This window comes from Anas acuta, chromosome 24 (genome assembly GCF_963932015.1).
Source record: "Anas acuta chromosome 24, bAnaAcu1.1, whole genome shotgun sequence".
NCBI lineage: Eukaryota > Metazoa > Chordata > Aves > Anseriformes > Anatidae > Anas > Anas acuta.
In genome coordinates this window covers 2,194,868-2,204,974 of record NC_089002.1, presented here as the reverse complement: position 1 = coordinate 2,204,974, position 10,107 = coordinate 2,194,868, and the positions used below count along the sequence as shown (strand labels likewise).

At 52.0% G+C, this 10,107-nt stretch overlaps 1 long non-coding RNA gene across 3 annotated transcripts; it reads left to right on the top strand.

Moving 5' to 3' along the window:
- Window positions 1–1,129: 1,129 nt before the first annotated feature.
- LOC137844060 (uncharacterized) lies at window positions 1,130–8,968 on the top strand. Of its 3 annotated transcripts, XR_011089788.1 has the most exons (7): window positions 1,141–1,233; window positions 2,203–2,474; window positions 3,622–3,785; window positions 4,769–5,813; window positions 6,257–6,379; window positions 6,527–6,659; window positions 7,715–8,968. It is a non-coding gene; the product is annotated as an uncharacterized lncRNA (long non-coding RNA). The 3 variants fall into 3 exon arrangements; XR_011089787.1 differs by lacking the exon at window positions 2,203–2,474 and having other exon boundaries at window positions 1,130–1,233; XR_011089789.1 differs by lacking the exons at window positions 1,141–1,233; window positions 2,203–2,474 and adding an exon at window positions 1,240–1,830.
- The last annotated feature ends 1,139 nt before the right edge of the window (window positions 8,969–10,107 follow it).

Here is a 10,107-nt window from a genome sequence, read left to right as displayed (position 1 = left end):
CGGAGCATTCCCTGCCTGCTGCTGGGTGATAGCGGGGCCTCCTGGCCAGCTGCAGGACCGTGGCAGGGAGGGCCAGGCAGGGAGATGCGAGGTGCTCATCCTGGAGAAGGGGGGAGTTAAAAAAAAAAAAAAAAAAAAAAAAAAAAAGGTTGAAAAAGAGGACTTTAAACCCAGTTTAAACCCACTTGGAGTCCTTTGCCCCTGCAGTGAGCCATGAGGCTCTCAGCTTTTCCAGGTTTGAAAGGCATTAGACCAAGCCAGGGGTGGGTTACTGAGCATCAGCAATGGGCAGGATGGGACCTCGGCATTAAAACTCTCCCTGGGCTCTGTGTCCCCCTGTGGCCAGGGCACCCCGGGCTCCCCCCGTACCCCCTGGCAGCAGCAGCAGCAAGTAACGTGGTTCTGCATCCCGGCTCGGTCTCGGAGGCAATCTGCCACCTTTATTTTATTCCGAGATTTATTTGTTGCTACTCAGTCAATTACATTATTGCAAAGTGTGAGTGATAAAACCCTTAAATTACTTATAGCTCATCCTTGTTTAAGGGAATAATTAGTGTGTTTCTAAACAAGGAGCAATTCTTCTCAATGGGAAATTTAGACTTTAAGGATATTTCCCCTGTAACTTATGTTACATAAATAATTTATCACTGATTACACAAGGATTTTATTCTGTCTAGCCCTAAAACGTTCTCTCCTCCCCATGCGAAGCTGCCGGCTTGCCTCGGCGCCGAGGGTCACTGCACACTGGAGGTGCTGCAGATTTGCCCAGGGCTGTTCCAGCGACCCGTGGCAGGGCAGGGCAGTAACATCATGTCCCCTAAATTCTGTTAGAGAGCAGCAAACCCTGAGATTTTCCTGCTGGCTTCGTCCCTGTGCTGTGACCCACCTGCAGTATCTGTGCCAGCTCCAGGGAAACTCAGAGTGCCCATTCCCTCGGCTAAATCCTAGCCTGGCACCCTCAGTGGAGTTTGAGAGTTGATCTCAGAGTTTTGCCAGCTCTTATTCTATTCATTTTTTTTTTTTCCCCTGGCCAGAAAAACTGCCTCAAAACTCAGCTGTTTTCCCCTGTCACTTAAGTCCATACAGGTGATTTATGCAGCTGGTGAGAGGGAGGTTATTTAGCTATTGTTTTAAAAGCGGGTGTGAGGGAAGGCTGGAGGGGAAGCAGCAGGGGATGGGGATGTATTTCATTTGTGCCTCGGATCCTGCCACCTAGGAGAGGCTGGATGATGGGTAGGGAGAGCTGCTCCCGTCCTCCTCCTGGGCTGGGAGGAGCTGCAGCCTGCCAGCACATCTGGTGGCAGAAGTTTGGAGCCTCTTTGTGCCACCAGGGGATGATGCTCAGCTGGCACAGGGGCTTTGTGCTGGGGGAGGAGGAAGGTGACAGCCCCACAGCCTGAGCAGGGGGAGCCTCTGCCCCGACTTGCTGCTGCTGTGCTGGCTGGAAGCACGCAGCAGCTTTCTCCCGTGTGAGGCAGCGAGCAGTGGTTTCCAGTGCAACCCAATTCTCCTTCTATGCTAATTAAATAAGACAGGAACACGGACCTGGCTCCTCTGAATAAGAAATCAACTGGAAGGTGGCTCCTTTCCCGAGCCCTGCTGCTTCAGCAACCAGAGGGGGGGGGAGACGGAGGAGGAGGAGAATATCCCTGGATTAAATTTAATGAAAATAAATATATCAGCTCTGCTAGCAGCAGACGGGGCCCTGTTTAGGGAACAGCAAGTCCAGCTCGTTCTTCAGGAGCTGGAACTTTTTGTGCTGGCTCAGAGCCACTTGGTGGCTTTGCGCAAAGTGTTTCTGGAGGTACGGGGAAGATGCCTGGGAGGAAGGTGAGACAGCCTGGGAGACAATGATGGATGAAGTAATGCTTCACAGAGCTGGCATATGCTCGACGACGAGCCTATTATGCTGGATGCTAAATAGCAAATGGTGATTAAACGGTGGTGGTGCGGAAGGAAGGGGGCGGAGGATGGCGTGTGTGACCTCTCAGACAGCTCCTGAGGGTTTTGCTCAGCAAAGCTTCCTACAGAGTTACTTTTAGGTATGGGGGCTTCACAGGGTCCGTGTGTTCCTTGGTCTTATTATATTCTTATTTTTGAACAGCCTGAACAAAATTTGGGGTATTTCTCTAAATAGTCAAAAGCAAGAAAGTTGTTCTCCTATGGGGCTCTCCCAGGTTTGGTTTCTTCTGCATCCCACAGCATGTCTGGCACAGGTTCCTGTCCATGCTGGGGAGACCAGATTGCATCTGCCTTCGTTCTCTGGTCACTGCCTCTACAAAACATGATCACTGAGCATCTCGGAGCCTCTTGCCACATGCGATTGAAATCAGCCCACAGCTTCTTGGAGTCCCTGGGGAGACAGGGACCCGACAGATGGGCAGACGGAGAAAAGAGCAGTGATTGCATTACGTTCTGTTTCCTTGGGAAATCACGCTGAAAAAGGCGAGCGAGCACCTCAGAAGCAGAGGAGGGTGGGCTGGGATGAGGGAAGAGACACAACCTGCTGCTGGGGACTGGAGCTGTAAGCAGGGCTGGGACCGGTGCCCAACCTGCCCCGAGTACGGTCTGCCCCTGCCCGGCAATTTTGCAGCAAGGAGTGAAGCACACGCAGCTCCTGGGGCTGTCCCTTCCTCGCATCGTTAATTAGAGGTTTGCTCATGTCCTATAGCGATCTGCTGGGCTTTGTTTGCTTAGCTGAGCCCCTCAGAGCTCTGGGCTGTTTACGTGCAGAGATTTGATTTCAGGTCCATCTCTAAGCCTCACCATGTCTCGTGGTGACATTTCCCTTGCTAAATATCAGAACAGGGACGTCTGAAAGCCAGAGTGAGGAAGGACGGAGTGAGAGATGTGGGATGAAGGACAGGAAAGGCTGGAGGAGGGGATTAGGGCAACAGTAATAGGAAGTGAAAGGAAAACCAAGTCCAAATCAGGCCCTGTGGAGGAATAAGTATCAGGGTGGTTGGGTGGGCAGGGAAGGCTTCTGCGGAGGCTGTGGGATCATTCAAAGCAATTAAATGCTTTCCTGGGGGGAGCAGCTTACATGAGAGAAGGAGCCTGTTTGGACCTTCTCCGGTTCCTGCTGTCTTTAATAATCTTCCAGCAACTTGAGTCAGCCGGTGGCTAAAGGCAACAGCCAGGAATTTGTAGAGCAGTTGGGCCAAGGAGCAAAGTTGAGAGGTTGCAAACAGGTGGCTTGGCTCTGCAGGGACTGGGTGCTCTGGAAAGATGCACAGGAGCTCCCCTGTGCGTCTCTGCCTTGGGCTTGGAGTACCCCAAAACCCTGAGCCTGCAGGGTCCTGGTGGAGAGGAAGCTGATGGGTTTGGGGCTCCTCCAATGCTCTGTGCAGTTCCTGCTCCCACAGGTGGTAGCTGTGGGTTTTCCTCTGCCCCTGCCCCAATGGGAAGAGGGCCCTGGATGCACCATGCAGCTCTGGCAGTGTAATGGGGGGAGATGGGCACTGGGAGCCTCTGAGAGCATCGTGACGGGATGCTGGAGGATTCCAGCAAGTGGAAATCCAGTGGCTGTGAGGTTGGAGATGAGGTTACTGCTTGTGTCTGTGCAATGCTGGCTGCGTTAGATGTTCACCACATTCCCCATGGCTTTGGTGATCTGTGCAGGACTGAGCCGTCCTGGTCTGTGGGCTTCTTGAAGAGTGAACTGGGATCTTCTGTGTGCTTGGGGCTCTGCAATGCACCCCTGAATCACCAAAGTTTGGTGAACCAAACCCAAGGTCCTGCTCCTGAAGGTTTTGTTGGCTGCAGACTTAACCCTGCGATGACAGGTGAGTGTCTTGGCTTTTCCATGGCATCTGGCCAGGTCACTTTTTTTTTTTTTTTTTTCCATAGAGGGAAAAAAAATCTTAAAGGATCTTAGGAGATGTGAAAACAATAATTATTCACTTCAAAATAGCAGTTCTGGGACACCTGATCTCCACATCTCGTTACGAGATGAGGCTCTGGCAGACTGACACCTTTCACAACACAGAGCTCCGAGGGAGGCGGTCGGGCTGGGAAGCACGTCACGCGGCGTGGTGGCACTGTCCTCAGTGTCACCCTGCTGGGGCTGTGCCCATCCAGCTCCTCCAGACAGGCTGGGCTGCACACCCCATCCCAAAATGCTGGGGTGGTGGCATGAAGTGCCCGTGCTGTCAGCAGCCTGGAGGCTCAGGATGTCGATGTGAGCGGCTGTCGAGCAGCCAGAGACGTGCAGGAGGCAGCCGGCTTGAAGTGCAATTTGCATTTTAATAAAGAAAGTTGTATTTTTTCAGTAATTTGCATTTAAATCAACTGTGTTTCATAACTGAGCATCCCTCTTAAAGGGGCACTCTGAGCTTTACCTAACTCAGGGAAGGTTAGGGGAGGCTTTTACATACCCTGCCCCAACGAGGAGCAGGTAGTGTCACTTCTTTGCCCATGGGTGGTGCTTGCTGCCCCTTCACCTGTGAGTTTGAGCCCACTGCAGCATCCCAGAGCCCTCTGGATGGCACCCGAGCAGCCCTGGTGTGAGCAGAGTGGAGGTTGCACTAAGGAGATGAGGGGATTTGCCCAGGGTAGGTGCAGGCATTCCCAGACCTGGGTGAAGATGGGAAACTGCTCTTGGTGGGAAAAAGGTAGCAGAGGGAATCAGGGCAGAGAACATAAGGAAATTATACGTTTTTTAAACTGTTTCAGATGAACTGAAGTATTGCTTTTCTGTTGTTGTTGTACAAGTTTGAAGCTTTTCTCCTTTTAACTCCTTTTTGTACTCAAACCATTCATGCTCCAGCACAAAACACGGGATCTTGAAAAGAAATGACACTTCTGAAGGCAAACAAGAAGGAGATGTTCTGTTCTGAGTGTGCTGAGAAGCTTCTCCCCCTCCAAATGTAATGAACTTTTATTGCTGTTGAGAAGTTCCTATAAAAAGACATTTTCCAATGCAAAAAAAACCTGCATCAGGGACCTGTTTGGCTGGGTTTACAGGTGATGGAGCTGGAATTACTCAGTGGTGCCTGTTCTGCCTCCAGAACCTGCCTGCAGCATCACCTCCCATCTCCTGACAAGCCCCACCGTTACCTGGGGATGCCTGGGGGCACCCCGTAGCCTCAGAAAAGCTCTCTGTTGGCTTGATTTTTTTTTTTTTTTCTTTTAAAGCTTTTGTTTTGATAAAAACGGTGAGTTTTCTATCAAAGCCACTGCTGCCTTTCATCCCTGGGGAAAACTAACCATGAGAATGGCTGCCTTTTAGCCGCAGCTGATTTAGGGGATTGGGAGCCTTTCATGGTCCAGCTTTTATCTTGGGAATGGGCAGATCTCCTTGTAGGATGTGAGTGTTGGGGAGGGAGAGGTCAACGTGCTGGGAGAGATTTGGGCTTTGTCCTGCCCACGGGAGGCTCCAACCCTTGGTACCAGGAAGATGAACACAGCACCTTGATGCTTTTCCCTTTGGAGCCAAGCCTGCCTGCGAAGAGGGAGCTGAAGATGCTGCTCTACGTTCACTGAAGAGCAAGAAGCCCAGATATTAAATTTAGCATTTAGGGGGAAAGCGGAGGGAGGAAGGGCGCTGCTTCCTTCTTAAGCACCTCTGTTGGATGGCAGGGTTGGGCTGGGGGTGTTATGGGCTAAATCCCACCCTGATGAACTTTGCTGCCCTCAGCCTTCCAAAAACGGTCACTTGCCAAGGATCTGCTGGGTCTGGGTCCTGGAGGTGATGGCTGTGAGGATGCAACCTGGCTGCTCCCCAGCTCCTGCAGAAGAGGGGGACGCTGAGATGCCGCCGTGGTGCTGCTGCTGCTCCTTTTTGTGAAGGATTGGAGAGCTGCAAAGAGGAGGTTGAGTAACAGTGGATATAATTCAGGTTGATTTCTTCCCAGACTCTTCATTTGCTGAACGTGTCACCAGCCATGTAGTATATGGGGTGTTTCGTATCAATTTTCCGCAATGCCAGGCCATAAATAAAGAAAATAAATGTTGTGCCTGTTAATCAGTCGCTGCTCACCCAAATGAGTTCCCTATACGTTTCCCTGTTCTATAATTACTTGTCACCTACTGCTAGTTTGTAACTTTTCAGGCTGTGATTCTGTTAGGTGGCTTTTTCCCTCTCTTTTGACAGGATTAATCCGTTAGTTGTTGGGTTGTTTTTTTGGGGGTTTGTTTTTTGTTTGTATTCCGGGCGGAGGAAGTTAAAAACCTATTGATTTGCAGCGGAGGTTTCTGGCGTGTTAGGAGCTGAGGGAAAACAATCTCCAATCAGGGCTGTGTTTTTAATGTCCAGAACAAGAAGTCGGTGGTACCTGGTGCTGTGCAGTTCGTGCCAACAGAGATGTTCTGCAGACGTGCATTGATTTAAGGCTGCCGGCGTTGCTGGGAGGTGTCTGCGGTACAGGACGAGGAGCAGGTGCTGAGCAGGGTCCTTTTTCTGTCTGTTTTCTACAGCTTGCTGATGCTCTGCACGATGCAGTGTTCAGTTGGTCAGCATTCACCCCACAGTGCCTCTCCTCCTACACCAGCTCTTGCATTTTGGGTTGGTTTTCTTGTTTTTCAGCTGGGGAAACTGAGGCAAGGAACCCCGCTCATGCCTGCTTGGTGACTCAGCCTCCAGGAGAGGAACCCAGGCTCCCCATCCAGCAAAACAAGGGCAGGAGGTGGAGGAAACCTGCTGAGAGCAACCACTTCTGGTGAGGACAACTTTAAAATAGATAAGCCTAGCGGAGGAGAAACAGCTGTGAAAGCATAATGTAATTTTTCAGCCAGGCCCTCCAACCCTGAAAACAGAGCTAACTGCATCTTCCTTCCCCTCACCGCTGAAAATAATTGTAATTTACACACCAAAGGGACAGAGCCTCTGGAACATCATGTGGCAGGGAAGCATTAACTGCAGCTGTCACGTGGAGCTGCTCCCGAGGAGAGGTTTGGTAGGTGGGGGGCTGGAGATGGATAATTTTTTTTGGGGAAAGAGATGGATTTTTTGGCTGAGGTGGATTTTGGGGAAAGATTACAGGGGGAATGAGCAGAAGTCAGTGGTGAATGCATCCCTCGTGCCTCCCTGGGCTGCCTGGCAGAGCTGCCTGCTGCACACGGGGCTGCGGTGTGCTTTATATCCATTGAAGCCTTCCTGTATGTTCATTTGCCTGGCAGCCTCTGCTTTGAAGAAAGAATAAAAGACCTGCTTTCTAGTGCAGCAAAGGATAAAACACAATGGGGAAGTTGGTCTGCTATACGGGAGGAATAATAGGTCTATTAGGTTAACACATTTTCCGTGCACCCAGCCAAAACGTTTCATTAAAACAACGGGGCTCCTCCCTCCCCTGCTAATAAATTAACCTCTGCACAGGGGACGGATCTGCGGAAAAGATTCATTTACCGGAGCAAAGCACGAGCCTGCGCCTGCCTGAGCACCGCAGCTCACGGGGAGAGCTCAGATCCTGGCTGGAGCCCCCCAGCCTGGGACAGAGGCTCGCCCCTGAGCCTCCGGTAAATAATTTAGGGGGGATTCCTTCTTTGTTTCCCCTCCTTCCCCTGCCCGAGGTCTGCTTGTGGTGTCAGTCAGCTCTCTCTCCTCTTTTCCTGAGTGGAGGGGGCTGCTGCTGGCTGTGATTTCATGGCTCTGGGTATCCGGATCCAGGAGTCCCTTGGTCCATCTGGGGTCAGGAGCCAGGGGGCTGTGGAGCCCACCTGAGCCTTCCAGCCTGTCCTCCAGCCATCCTTCCTCTGCTGGTTTGTAATCTTACAGGGCTCGAGGATGACAGGAGGAGATCTGGGGTCCCCGGTGAGGTTTGGAAGGACAGAGGCCAAACATCCATCTGGCTGTGAGCTCGCTGCTGTCGCCCAGCCCTCAAAGTGCCTCTGGGCCTTGGCACCTCCGAAAACAAGGCATTTTGTGAACAGCGCGTGGGCTGGGAAATCGTTGTTTGTGTTCCCAGAAGCTGGAGATCAGATGCTCTGAGCCGTAAACCAGCCTCATCGCTCAGGGCAGCGCTGGCAGAGGGAGAGGGGATTGCAAAAGCATCTTCTGAAAGGGTTCAGGTAGTTTTCCCTGCTGGAGCAGCCACTGCTGCAGGCTTTTTGGTAGCTACGGCAGTTCTTCTGTGCCACTGGCAGCTCGACAAACCCAAAATGCACAAACAAACCTGAAAGGGCTGCGCTCACACCGTGGAGCTCCCTGCACACCTGCTCCAGCTGCCCTGCTTTCGGGGACACGAGGGACCAAGTGCTAACAAACACAGCCAAGGCTTTGCAGCCAGCAGGCTCAGTCCAGGCACTGAGGTCTTATTGCCAGTCAGGTGCAGCCTCGCATTCCTCCACAGATTATTTATCAGGATAAATAATTATATATTAGGGCCACGATGGATGCAAATGACATAATTAATAATACACGCTTCAAGAGTAATTTGCAATTTAAAGTGCTGTATAAAAGCCTGGTATTAACAATACTTATTTTTATTTATTAATTACCGGCTCTCAAAATCTCCATGGTGAATAATTTTCCATCTTTTTCTTTTTTTTTTTAATTTATTTCTATGGCTCTGGGGAGAGTACAGGCAGTGACCTGGTCAGGAAGGGGGTGGGCTGGGACACCCAGACACAGCCTTGGCTGGGTTATGGCTCTTGGCTGGCCATTTCTGGAGACTGGTGCCCTTGGGGATTAGTGTCTGTGATCTTATTAATAGGCCTTGTTCACTTTTTTGGCATCTACCAGTCACCTGGGAATGTTTTGCTGCTCTTTTGAGCTGTGCTTTTGGCTGATGCTTGGTGAAAGCACGTTTCCAAACTAGGGAGGTGGTGCTCGTGCTGACTCCTTCAGCAAGACAAAAATGGTCCGTGGGTGGGATTTACAGCCCTTGGAGTCCTGACGTCTGCCTCGCAGCAAGTGCTGTGCCCAAAAAGCAGTCTCTGCTTCCCCCTTAAGTTAATGTCTCAAATACACGGAGACCATGAATCTGGACATCAGGCTCTGCCTTCCTGGTCTGGGAAATTCAACCCTGCCACTACCACAAGTCCCTCTGCTACCGAAAGGGACTAAATTGGTTTTCCCAGAGAGGCTGAAGGATGCTGAGCTCTGGGGCTGTGATAACAAGGTGAGAAGTGGCAGGAGTGGATGGCTTTTCCCTCAGTAAGACAGCCGGAGAGCTGTTCTGTGCTGAGCTCTCCTGGCATCCATCTCCTAGCTCAGGGAAAAAAACAGGGTGCAACTTTTTTTCCTTTTCCTCACCACTGCCCTAAAAACCCTTGGGCAGGCTTGCTATGGAGATGCATCTCTGGCCTCATTCCTGCAGCACTGAGAGCCTGAAATGAAGTTATCCTCCGCCCGCCTTCCCCTGGGCGAGGCGGGGAGCGTGTTACAGCATATTGCATCCTGCGCTTCTGCTCTCAAAAAAAAATCTCAGCGAATCTTCTCCTGCCTGTCAGACACCCAGCCGGCCCCGACGTGAGCCCAGCATGTGGAACCGGCCCCGTTCGGGTGCTGAGGAAGAGGGGAGGGAGGAAGGAGAGCTTGGCTCTGCTTGCAGGAGCCCCTGCCACTTGCGCACCCCGTGGAGCTCGGCCCCGGGGAGGTGTGCGGCGGCTTCGCCCGCTCTCTGCTGTCAAAGTACTTCATGTAACATGCTCATCCTGACACTTTGCTGCCTGTTTCTCAAAACCCAGCAGAGCCTGGTGGGCGCTCAGATGGGAGGCATATGGTACGAGTCGCTCTGCCTTCACCCAGCAAAAACAGGATCGGGAAATGGGTCGGGGAGCGTGGGAGGAGGGAAGCTTTGCTGGGCGCTCCGGGAGCCGTCCTGCTGGCAGCTGCTTCGCAGCAAGCAGAGCAGAAATTCAGCTGAACTGGGGGGGGTCCTGGGGGGCTGTTTGTAGGTCCGTTGATGGGGCTGTCCTGCCAGGTGAGTTGGTTTGGCTGGGGGGGAGTTGCAGGTGTTTGGTGTGGGAACGCAGAGGTGCATTTGGGTGCCGCTCACTGCCACTGGTGGGACCTGGGGGTGCCACTGGGTGCTGGTTCTTACAAGGCTGGCACCCAGGGCTGAGGACTGCCTCTGCACACCCTGCCCCATGGATCGACCCCGCGGGCAGCAGCTTGACCTGGCATTTGCAAGCAGAGTGCAGTACGTGCATCTCAGAGCTAAAATA